Source organism: Triticum urartu, chromosome 3 (genome assembly GCF_003073215.2).
Source record: "Triticum urartu cultivar G1812 chromosome 3, Tu2.1, whole genome shotgun sequence".
Classification (NCBI taxonomy): domain Eukaryota; kingdom Viridiplantae; phylum Streptophyta; class Magnoliopsida; order Poales; family Poaceae; genus Triticum; species Triticum urartu.
In genome coordinates this window covers 625605518-625616259 of record NC_053024.1, presented here as the reverse complement: position 1 = coordinate 625616259, position 10742 = coordinate 625605518, and positions in this window count along the sequence as shown.

The window sequence follows — 10742 nt, the reverse complement described above, 5'->3', positions numbered from 1 at the left end:
AGCAACGCAAAGGAGTAAGGCGTGATGGCTATCAATGTAATGGCAAGAGTGATATGTCCAATACCAAGATGAGGTTACCGGTCTTGCTTCCGGTATGGTGTCAAAGTGGAGGCACGAATACAAAGTCGTACTCGAGGTGGTCGTTGTTGATGACGCGTCCGTGGAGAAGATGAGCGGCGGTGATGTCGATGTCGAACCGTACCTAGATAGCCGAAACACAAAAGGATACGGTACCGCAACCCAAATTCTCAAAACCAAAGGCGACCAAAATCGTCGGAGTAGGTAGCGGTTAAGTGGTGGTGTGGGTTGGGATATTGGAATGGTTTGCGGAAGTTGGAGGTGGTGTAGAGGATGTCCGGAAGTGGATGGATGTCCGGTCGCCAGTCGTCCGGTAATGGTTGGACGTCCGGTGCTTCCTGGGTCGCCGGTCGTCCGGTGAAGTGACGGACGTCCGGTGGTCGGGGTCAACGCGAAATTTCAGATCTGGGAGGTGATTTTGGGGATTTTGGGTGGGATTTCGAGGTGGAAATGGTGGGGGAAGGCGAGATCCACTTGCAACACAACAAATTCACGGATCAAATCCAACAAATCATCATCAAAACTCACAAAACACAAGAATTGTTTTTTTGGCTATTTTTGTGGGGATTTTCGAATTAGGATGAAAAAGAACAAAATCAAGCTAGAAAACGAAGAGGGGGGCTCCGAAATCGTGATGAACCTTGCTCATGATACCAAGATGATGTAGGGTGGAGACCCTAATCGCCCGATCTTTCACGAAAGGAGCGGATCCCGGGGAAAACACGAAGAACACAAGGATGAACGGAAGGAAAACACAAGAGGAAATCACTAAACCGACACGAATAAGTCACACATGGGCTAGATCCTCGAGTACATAGAACGTTACATGAATCCACGGACAACTAGGGACGATACACGGTAACCGATTCTTCTCCGTGAGGAGGTCTTGTATCCATAAGGGGATCTTCCCTTGAAAAGGGGTCTTGAATCCAAGGTGGATCTTCTCCGAAGAGGGGCCGCGGTCTCTCTCGAGGAGTAGATCCAATATGGATGAGCAATGCTCTATCTCTCGAATGAGCTAAACAAATGCTAACCCTAGCTAGGATGAATGGGGGGTCCATTTATAGTCTAAGTGCAAATGGGGGCGAAGTGAAGGGGTACATGGGCCTCGGGCCCGAACACTGTGCGCAGACAGGTACCGGACGTCCGCTAGGGACTGGTCGTCCAGTGTCTCAGGAGCTGCCGGACGTTCGGTGTCCTCCGGTCGTCCACTGGTTCCGCTCTGTGATGGGGGTGCCGGACGTCCGGAGGCTCCGGACTTCCGCTGACTTTGGCACGGGTGCGGTCGCACCGATCATCCGGTCGGGGCCGGACGTCCGCTCATTGGCCTCCGGTGCAGGGGCAGCGGTCGTCCGGTCTGGATTGGACGTCTGCTGGCTGGAGCTCGGCTGACGCTTCAGGCGCCGGACGTCCGGTCCCGGCCGGTCGTCCGGTGGCTGGGGAATTTCCTGCAGCTCTTCTTCTTCTCCGTCTTCTTGTCCATCTTCCTCTTCTTCTTGTCCTTGCTCCTTAGCTTCTCCATTTTACCTGAGTATGCACAAGGTATCCATATGAGGTAGTAGCCATGCTTCATGTGCGTCGAAGTGGAATTGTGAGAGGAGAGATGTCACCTCGGTTTCAAGGACTCTTGCACGTGATCGAGTCATGGGTCCGGTAGGCACTTGATGAGACGATGGTAGGTCCATTGGGATGACCTTGGGATGGTCATCTTCATCGTGATGGAACCATGTGGGGTGCATCATATTCCACCATGGCCATCGTCTTGTCCAAAGGTAGGACGTAGTCGTCGCGAATCGGCGCGTCATCATAGATGGGACCTAGCACCAAATGAGAAGACACAATAGAGGTAGAGGTCAAGTCGTTAGAAATGCAAATGGCCTCACATGCCCTATCAACTATCTCACTCTCTCTATGTGGTGGTTCACTCACTCCCTCAAAATAGGTGCGCTCAAACTCACATATGGTGGAGTCACTCATCTCACTCAAGTGGTGGGGGTTGTGGTTCTCCTCACATGGGAATTGTGGAAACAGCTCATATATGGGGCTAGTGGTGAAGTCACCGCCGCTGTTGTGCTGGTGCAGTCCCCGGGCCGGCACCGCAGTCCCGAGCCGGTGCGGAAGTCCCCGAGATCGGGGTCGCCGGGCCGGTTACGGGAGTCTTGGGGTCGCCTACTTGGTTCTTCGAGCCGGACTCGTGCGCATCGGGGTCAGACGGCACGAAGATGGAATCGGACTCTGGAGACGGCTTGATAGACGGCATGAGGAGGCGTTGGAGAGCGACGCCGGCTGGAATTGCTTGCCGAGTGAAGCCTATTCGAGCCAGGGCATCGGCTGGCTCGTTGTCGGCTCGCGGTACGTGGAGGAACTCGCATCCTTCAAAGTATCCGCTGAGTTGTTGGACCAGGAAGCGGTAGCTCGCCATATTCGCATCCTTGGCGTCCCAGTCGCCGGATGATTGCTGGACTACCAGGTCCGAGTCGCCATAACATAGGATCCGGCGAATGCCAAGTTCTTTGGCAAGCCGGAGCCCGTGTATGAGCGCCTCGTACTCGGCCACGTTGTTGGAGGCGGCAAAGTGGATCTGTAGCGTGTATCTGAGCTTGTCGCCTTTCGGAGAGGTAAGGACGACGCCGGCTCCCAAGCCGGTGCGCATCTTGGACCTGTCGAAGTGCATGCGCCAATGGGTGGAGTCGGGCAGGTCCGGCCAGGTACCTGTGCGGCCCAGCATGACGAGGAAGTCGGCACATGCTTCAACCCCGGCATGCCCCACGCGTCACGCTTGCCACGTCTTTCGTCTATGCTAACCGCCTAGTGCGCCCTGAGTAGGTGGTCGCTCAACCAATCTTCCGGCTTCCACGGAGCCGTTGATATTCCTGGAAGGGTTGGCGACTGCTGAAGGACTGCGTGTCAGAGACCAATTCTAGGAGCTCCACGTCCTTTGGAAACCCTTTCCTCGGGAAAGGGCTCGTCGCGGCATGCGGCGGGCCGAAAACTCTAAGGCCGGGCCTACAGGACAATCATCTCTTGTGTCAAAACCAAACGGCCAGATCGGATTCTCCCCGCCAGTTGGCCTGCCGGTCTAGTGATCTGCCTCGCCGAAGGTCGGCTTGGTCGTCGGTTTTCTCGCCGCATCTTCTTCGGTCGCGGGCCTAGTTCCGGCGGTTCCGATTCGTGAAGTGCCAGTCCCGGTCGCTGAGCAGTCGGGTGCGCCACTGGCGGGTGAGGCGGGGATATCTCTCTCCTCCGGGCGGAGGCGGAGGCGGGTCGCCCCGCCATTCCATGGCTCGGGGATGACCGTCCGCGTCTCGCTCGATGGAGATCCGGGTCCGGCTGCGGCTGGTAGCCGGCTCCTTCTCGCGTCGCGCGCGGGTATTGCTCGTAGTCGGCGTCCGGGACGTCGCGCCGTGTTCTCGGCGCGGGGGAGGCTTTCCGCGCGGCGTCGGCTTCGTGTCGCTGCGCGGCTGCGTCAATCAATTGCTGGATGCGCCGGGTCATGTGGGGAGGTCTTCGGCCTCCAGGCCGTCCAGCTCGTCTACGGCCGCCTGGGCGGCACGCAAGTTCTCGAGCGGAGTGGCATAGACCGGGCGGTCGACTCCCAGCGCGTCGGCGATGACGGCGCCGCGTTGCTTGACAAGGCCGGCCGGCTTGGCCCGCCCGGGGCCGGCCGTGCCGAAGCGGAGAGCCAGCGGTCAGCTTCTCGCCTGATAGCCTCTTGAGTGAGGCGGGTTTCTTGCTGCAGCCCGGAAAGCCAGCAGTCTTGACGGCCCTTTTCTGCAGGAGGAGGGCGAGGCGCATTGCGCGTCTAGTGCGTTCGATCATCGGCATTAAGCCGGAAGGAGCGGAACAAGTGCGTGGGCCGCCCGCCTGCGAGGCGTCGAGTGAGCCTGTTCGCCTCTCTGCGAATGAGGGTTTTCTCCGGCGGGCGTGGTGCCCCGCCCCGCCGTTGTGGGAGACGACCCGACCCAAACCATCACATTCGTTAAGAGTTTGGTGAGTCCAGGCATCGCAAGACCGTCGGCTCTAGTGAAGCGCCCGAGGTCGTGTGGACTTTAGATGTGGACGTTGGTTGAGCGGTGTCCAATAGCCCTGTCGCTAGATCGTGAGATGGGAGGCTGTCGGAGAGGTTCGTGTCAGGGAGTCGACAGGCATCGGGTCGGTGGAGCCAACCGACTCCAGGTCGCAGGCGGTGGCTCGCTGGAGACATGGAGCTGGCCGAGAAGGTTGGCGAGGTGGTCGGTGCCCGCATCGGAGGCGAGCTCGTCGGAGATGAGAGTTTCGTCGAGGAGATCGGCGAGGCTGCTTGCCGCGCAGATGCTGGTGACGCCTTGCAGCGCGTCGTGGCAAGCGCCATCGGGCGTGCCGGGCTGGCTACGCTCGCGGGGGAGGAAGAGGGTTCCCGTCCAGAACAGGTCTCCGGACGACGGTGCACCTGGCCCCACGGTGGGCGCCAAATGTCGGGTGGTAGGTGCGACATATGCCAACGGGTGGCTTATCATTGTGGGAGCCAGTAAGACATCGCCGGTGCCTGGAAACGGGATAAGGCGAAGACATGCACGCCGGCGGATTCTTACCCAGCTTCGGGGCTCTCCGTGGAGATAACACCCCTACTGCTGCTCTGCGGGGTCTCCGCATTGATCACTAGATGAACAAGTAGCTACACAATGCTCCTTGAGCTGTTTTGGTGGGAGGAGGAAGAAGGGCAACGGCTAGCAGCCCTGCTTCCTCTCCTATTTATCGTGCGTGCTTCTCGCAAGGCGGAATCAAGAATTCCTGAAGGCCAAAGGTTATTAATCCACCCCTAAAGGCTCAGCTGCGCGACGACTCAACCTCAATATGCCCTATATGGCGAGATGGTGGATGGCGCTCTACGGCCACCTAGGATGGGGTTATATAGGCCTACCCCCCGGGGGTTCCATAACACGAGTCTGGTAATCTAAGACCTCGAACTAGTGTCCCAGAGTGTCAGACTTTCATCCCTTCGACTCTTTATGTCAGGCGATTGATGATGCCGAGTCTACTTCGACTCTTTTTCAAGATGGTGCGGCGACGACTACGACTACGGACACCATCAAGGACCAAGCTTTGGAGGCGAGCGACATGGTGACGAGCAAGGATGATGCTTCCATCTTAGGCGAGAGTGATGATGCCATCTTCGGCCTTCATCCACGGCGACAACAACGAGATGGTTGAGCATGGGATTTTCCCTTCGACCACGGCGACGTATGATGACTTGAGTGACTCGTGCCACCATATTGAGAGTGAGAGTGACTTCACACTAGGCTATAGAGGTGTCGTTTCCCAGTTCCCATGTGAGGAGAGCCATAAACCCCCACCGCATCTGGGATTGTGCGGTATGCGATCCAGTCCGCATATGTGAGGAGTGCGTGTGCGAGCTCCAAACTACTATGGTGTGCGACGTCTTCGAACCCACCGCGAAGAAGGAGTACTTGGCGAATAGTATATAGTGGCCTGGCTGTAGGGCTATTTGCATAGTCTCCCTATACCACCTTGATGCTCTTAATCGCTCTCTCCTTTTTGATCTTCTCCAATTTGGGTGCGGTACGTGCTCCCTTTCTAGTATGGTGAACGGCGGCTGTTCTCCCGGCTTCACCTACCTTTTGGACCAACTGACGACATTGGCCCACTTGTGAAGTGATAATGGCCACCCCGACATGCTTTCCAGCTCTACTGAAAGTGATGCCGAGACCGTGCCCAAATGGGGTCTGGAATGCCGCCTATGGGACCGCCTTCGGGCGTCTTCTCTGCCCGAAGGTTGGTCCTGAGCGCGATCTGTTGTCAATCAAAGTGCCTTACCCGAGCGCCATGACTCGCCACCGTTTCCCAGATCACGGTGCAAGACCCTTAACGAGTTCGCATCGGTTGGCGAGTGCGTCAGTGCGTTTCGCGTGCGTCGAGCCGTCACCGGATGCAGCGAAGTGAAGTGGAGTGCCGTAACTGTTGCATATGGTGACTGCCTCTTACCCAATGGTAACGGCGATCGTGAAAGCTCGAAGTAGCGTGATAGCTAAAGAGCTGAGAGATGGCGGAATGACTCGACGAAAATGTGAGGTATATGAGAAGTGTAGGACTCATGAAGACGAGGAAGGCGCCAGGAAATGTCCCCAGCCACCAGAACCAGTGGTGCGGGACGCCGGGAACGTTCCACGGGTCATTGCCACCGCGTAGCGGGGCGCGACGCCTGAAGTCCGGTCAGCGGCTCCGAGCCAGACCCCGGGGTGGCGGCAGTGCGATGCGTGCTCCAGGGATTCGGGGTGCAGTTCGTCAGCGTGTGCACCGCCCCGTGCGCACGCCAGTTAGCGGTGGTCGTGTGGTCGAGAGCGATGGGTACGGTCTTGACCGCTTTATGGGAGCCGGCTTCTTGGAGTTGTCCTTCTTGTGGCGGCTTCTCGAAGTCGGCCCTTCCATGGCTTTTTCATGAGGGCTAAAAGTCGGACCGCCTTCCGGAAGCCGGCCTGGGTGGCAAGCCAGCAAGGGGAAGGCGGCTCCATGTCTTGGATTCTTGAGCCGGACGGGCTCGTAATTTTTTCAGAAGGCCAGGGGAAGGCCGGCTAGGCTATCCATGGCTTATTTACTCCGACAGTTTTGTCAGCACGACGGCGTGATGACGGTGATGATGAAGTTACCGATGCAGGGCTTCACCTAAGCTCTACAACGATATGGCTGAGGTGGAAATCCGTGGAGGGGGGCACCGCACACAGCTAAACAATCAAATTGTTTTTCTATGGGTGCCCCCTCCCCCGTATATAAAGGAGTGGAGGAGGGGGAGGGCCGTCCCTCTCACGGCGCGCCCAAGGGGGGGAGTCCTACTCCCGGTGGGAGTAGGATTCCACTTTCCCTAGTTGGAGTAGGAGATGAAGGAAGGGGGAGCGAGAGGGAAGGAAAGGGGGGACGGCCCCCCACCCAATTCGGATTGGGCTTGGGGGCGCACCCTCCACCTTGGCCGCCTCCTCCTCTCTCCCACTAAGGCCCAATAAGGCCCATACACTCCCCGAGGGGTTCCGGTAACCCCCGATACTCCGGTAAATGCCCGAATTCACCCGGAACCTTTTCGATGTCCAAACATAGCCTTCCAATATATCGATCTTTATGTCTCGACCATTTTGAGACTCCTCGTCATGTCCGTGATCATATCCGGGACTCCGAACTACCTTCGGTACATCAAAACACATAAACTCATAATACCGACGACCACCGAACGTTAAGTGTGCGGACCCTACGGGTTTGAGAACTATGTAGACATGACCGAGACTCATCTCCGTTTAATAACCAATAGCAGAACTTGGATGCTCATATTGGTTCCTACATATTCTACGAAGATCTTTATCGGTCAAACCGCATAACAACATACGTTGTTCCCTTTGTCATAGGTATGTCACTTGCCCAAGATTCGATCGTCGGTATCTCAATACCTAGTTCAATATCGTTACCGGCAAGTCTCTTTACTCGTTCCGTAATGCATCATTCCGCAACTAATTACTCGTTCCGTAGTGCATTACCGAGAGGGCCCAGAGATACCTCTCCGACAATCGGAGTGACAAATCCTAATCTCGATCTATGCCAACTCAACAAACACCATCGGAGACACCTGTAGAGCATCTTTATAGTCACCCAGTTATGTTGTGACGTTTGATAGCACACTAAGTGTTCCTCCGGTATTCGGGAGTTGCATAATCTCATAGTCATAGGAACATGTATAAGTTAAGAAGAAAGCAACAACAACAAACTAAACGATCATCGTGCTAAGCTAATGGATGGGTCAAGTCAAACACATCATTATCTAATGATGTGATCCCCTTGAAAGCACAAGTGCTCCCTAGGTGATTTTGGTAATTAATGACAACATATCTCTTGTTGGACTAACACTTTTACCTAGTATGTTTCAGATGAGTTCAACAATGAAGTGGCATGGACTAGAGGATGTGGAACCCCTTCAAAATGCTAAGGACAAAGGATTGGCCCAAGCTCCAAGCTCAAGACTCTACATTTTATATTTTAGTGATCCAAGATCACATTGAGTCTATAGGAAAGCCAATACTATTAAGAAGGGATGAGGCGTTTCTTAATGGCTTTGCTTGCTCAAAGTGCTTAGTAATATGCTCCAAAGCCCTCAACCACTTTCTCACTTCCAAATATGTCCTAAACCAAAAGTCAAACTCGGTGTCGGAGTAAATGCCCACGGGTGGCCTAGCCAGCTTCCCCTGGTACTTCAGAAAAATTATAGGCCGATCAAGCCTCCAAGCGTCCAAGACATGGGGCCGCCTTCCCCCAGCCGGCTATCTCTAAAGCCAGCTGCGCAAAGGTGGCCCAGCCCTGAAATCCTTGAGAAACAAGACCACGAGAAGGCCGACTTCCCGAAGCCGGCCATGGAAAGGCCGACTCCTAGGAGCCGGCTCCTCAGCAGATGGCTAAGATCTTGCCCTCAGAGTCTGCACCCACATAACGGCGACAAGACGGGGCGTGGCTACAGTAAAGCCTGCCACCCCCGAATCCTGGCGCACACATGGCCACAATGCACAGTACGGGGCGGCCATCCCCGTCCGGCGCGCACTGTTGCCACGATGATCGTGACGTCACCCACGGCGAGCGGTCAGTACGACCCGTGGGGTGGCGGGCCCCCTCGGTCAGGGAGATCCCAAAGGCGGGCCAGGCTTCCCACAGTCGGCCAAGGGTATGGCCGGCTTCCAATAGCCGGCCAGCTCTCTCCCTCCAAGGAGGTGCTTCATTAAGGAGACAAGAGAAAGGTACAGGCTCCAGTATGAGCGCGTCTCGCTCTGCTGGCGGTGTAGCTCATGAGAGATAGGAGCTGCTTTTCATCCCATAACGGATCTACCTCTCCGAGAGAGAGTGCCACTGCCGTGCCCCCTGCCCTTTGCTAGAAGATATCCACCTAGGTGACACAAGACAATCCGTCACCAGAGGCAGCAACAGTACTCTCTTACGACCGTACAGACAAGAGCTACTCCCCCTTGTGGGCGCTGTGCAAAGACCCTCCTCACCCGGTGGGGACGGACACAACCGTGGTACCTCCGACCAGGTGTATCCGTCACATAGCCTGCGATAGCCCGGTCGATGGTGATGGATCCGTTCTGTACTCGAGAAATCACGCCCCTACCAAGGCAGCTCGGCGTGACACCCTATATTCGGTCTTGGCGAGAAGCACCGGCCAGCGTGACGCAGACGGACTTAGGGGGGCCGCGCCCTTAGCTGAATACTTCTTGTTGGTTTTCCCTTCGTTGCCGATCCCTCGTGGTTCTTCATACGTCTTTCCCTCGGGAATTCCCCCCACGCCTGTGCGTCGTGAAAGATCCGGGGATTTATAGTACCGTTCCTCCCACCTGCCTCTATACAACCTCATCCGGGTAAATGGCTCTATATAAACCCCCTGGGGACCATGCGAGGAGGGGTTCTCCTCTCTAATAAAAAGCTTTCTTGATTATCCTTTAGAACCTAGACCATCAAGTGCCGAAGAGAAAGCCCGCCCTCCTTGTCCTGGGTCCTTTGTCCCCTCGCTAACTGCATTTCATCTTTCACCTATATCAGGTTTTTCTCGGAGTGCCAAGCCATTCGGTAGTAGCTAAAACTCCCTCGCCTACAGCTCCTCAAATAGCGGAATACGAACAGAATAAATCTGTGTTTGATGAAAGCAGCAGGTTTAGGTTGTTTTGTGTAATTCTACCTCGTGATATGCGCTGATATCTTGATTGAGTTAATGACTTCCGCCGTTCTTAGTCTGTATTGTCTTCGCCTCATATCCCGTTCCAGGCACCAGTGATGTTTTATTGGCTCCACAATATTAAGCCATCCATGGCATATGTCGCACCAACCTATCCTGAATTTGTTGTGTTGCAAGTGGATCTCGCCTTTTTCCCCCACCATTTCACCTCGAAATCCCTCCCAAAATCGCCAAAATCACCTCCCGGATTTGAAATTTCGTGTTGACCCCGACCACCGGACATCCGTCACTTCACCGGACGTCCGGCGACCCAGGAAGCACCGACATCCAACCATTACCGGACGACCGGCGACTGACATCCCTCCACTTCCGGACATCCGCTACACCACCTCCAACTTCCGCAAAACCGTTCCAATATCCCAACCCACACCACCACTTAACCGCTACCTACTCCGACGATTTTGGTCGCCTTTGGTTTTGAGAATTTGAGTTGCGGTACCGTATCCTTTTGTGTTTCGGCTATCTAGGTACGGTTCGACATCGACATCACCGCCGCTCATCTTCGCCACGGACGCGTCATCAACAACGACCACCTCGACTACGACTTGGTATTCGTGCCTCCACTTTTGACACCATACCGGAAGCAAGACCGGTAACCTCATCTTGGTATTGGACATATCACTCTTGCCATTACATTGATAGCCATCATCGCCTTACTCCTTTGCGTTGCTTACCCATCGAGACTAGCCATTGAGTATTGCCGGCAACGAGACTTGTGCACATTTAGTGATCATACTTCCCATAGCATACATACATACATACATATTGTTGCCTATATTGGTATCATCTCTTGTGTCACAAAGTTGTCATCGCATACTCACTTGCTATCTTGGTTCGTCAAGCATTGCATGAGAAAAGAGCTCAAACATCAAAGAGCCAACCAAGCTTTTAAGCAAAGAGGAAAGATAAT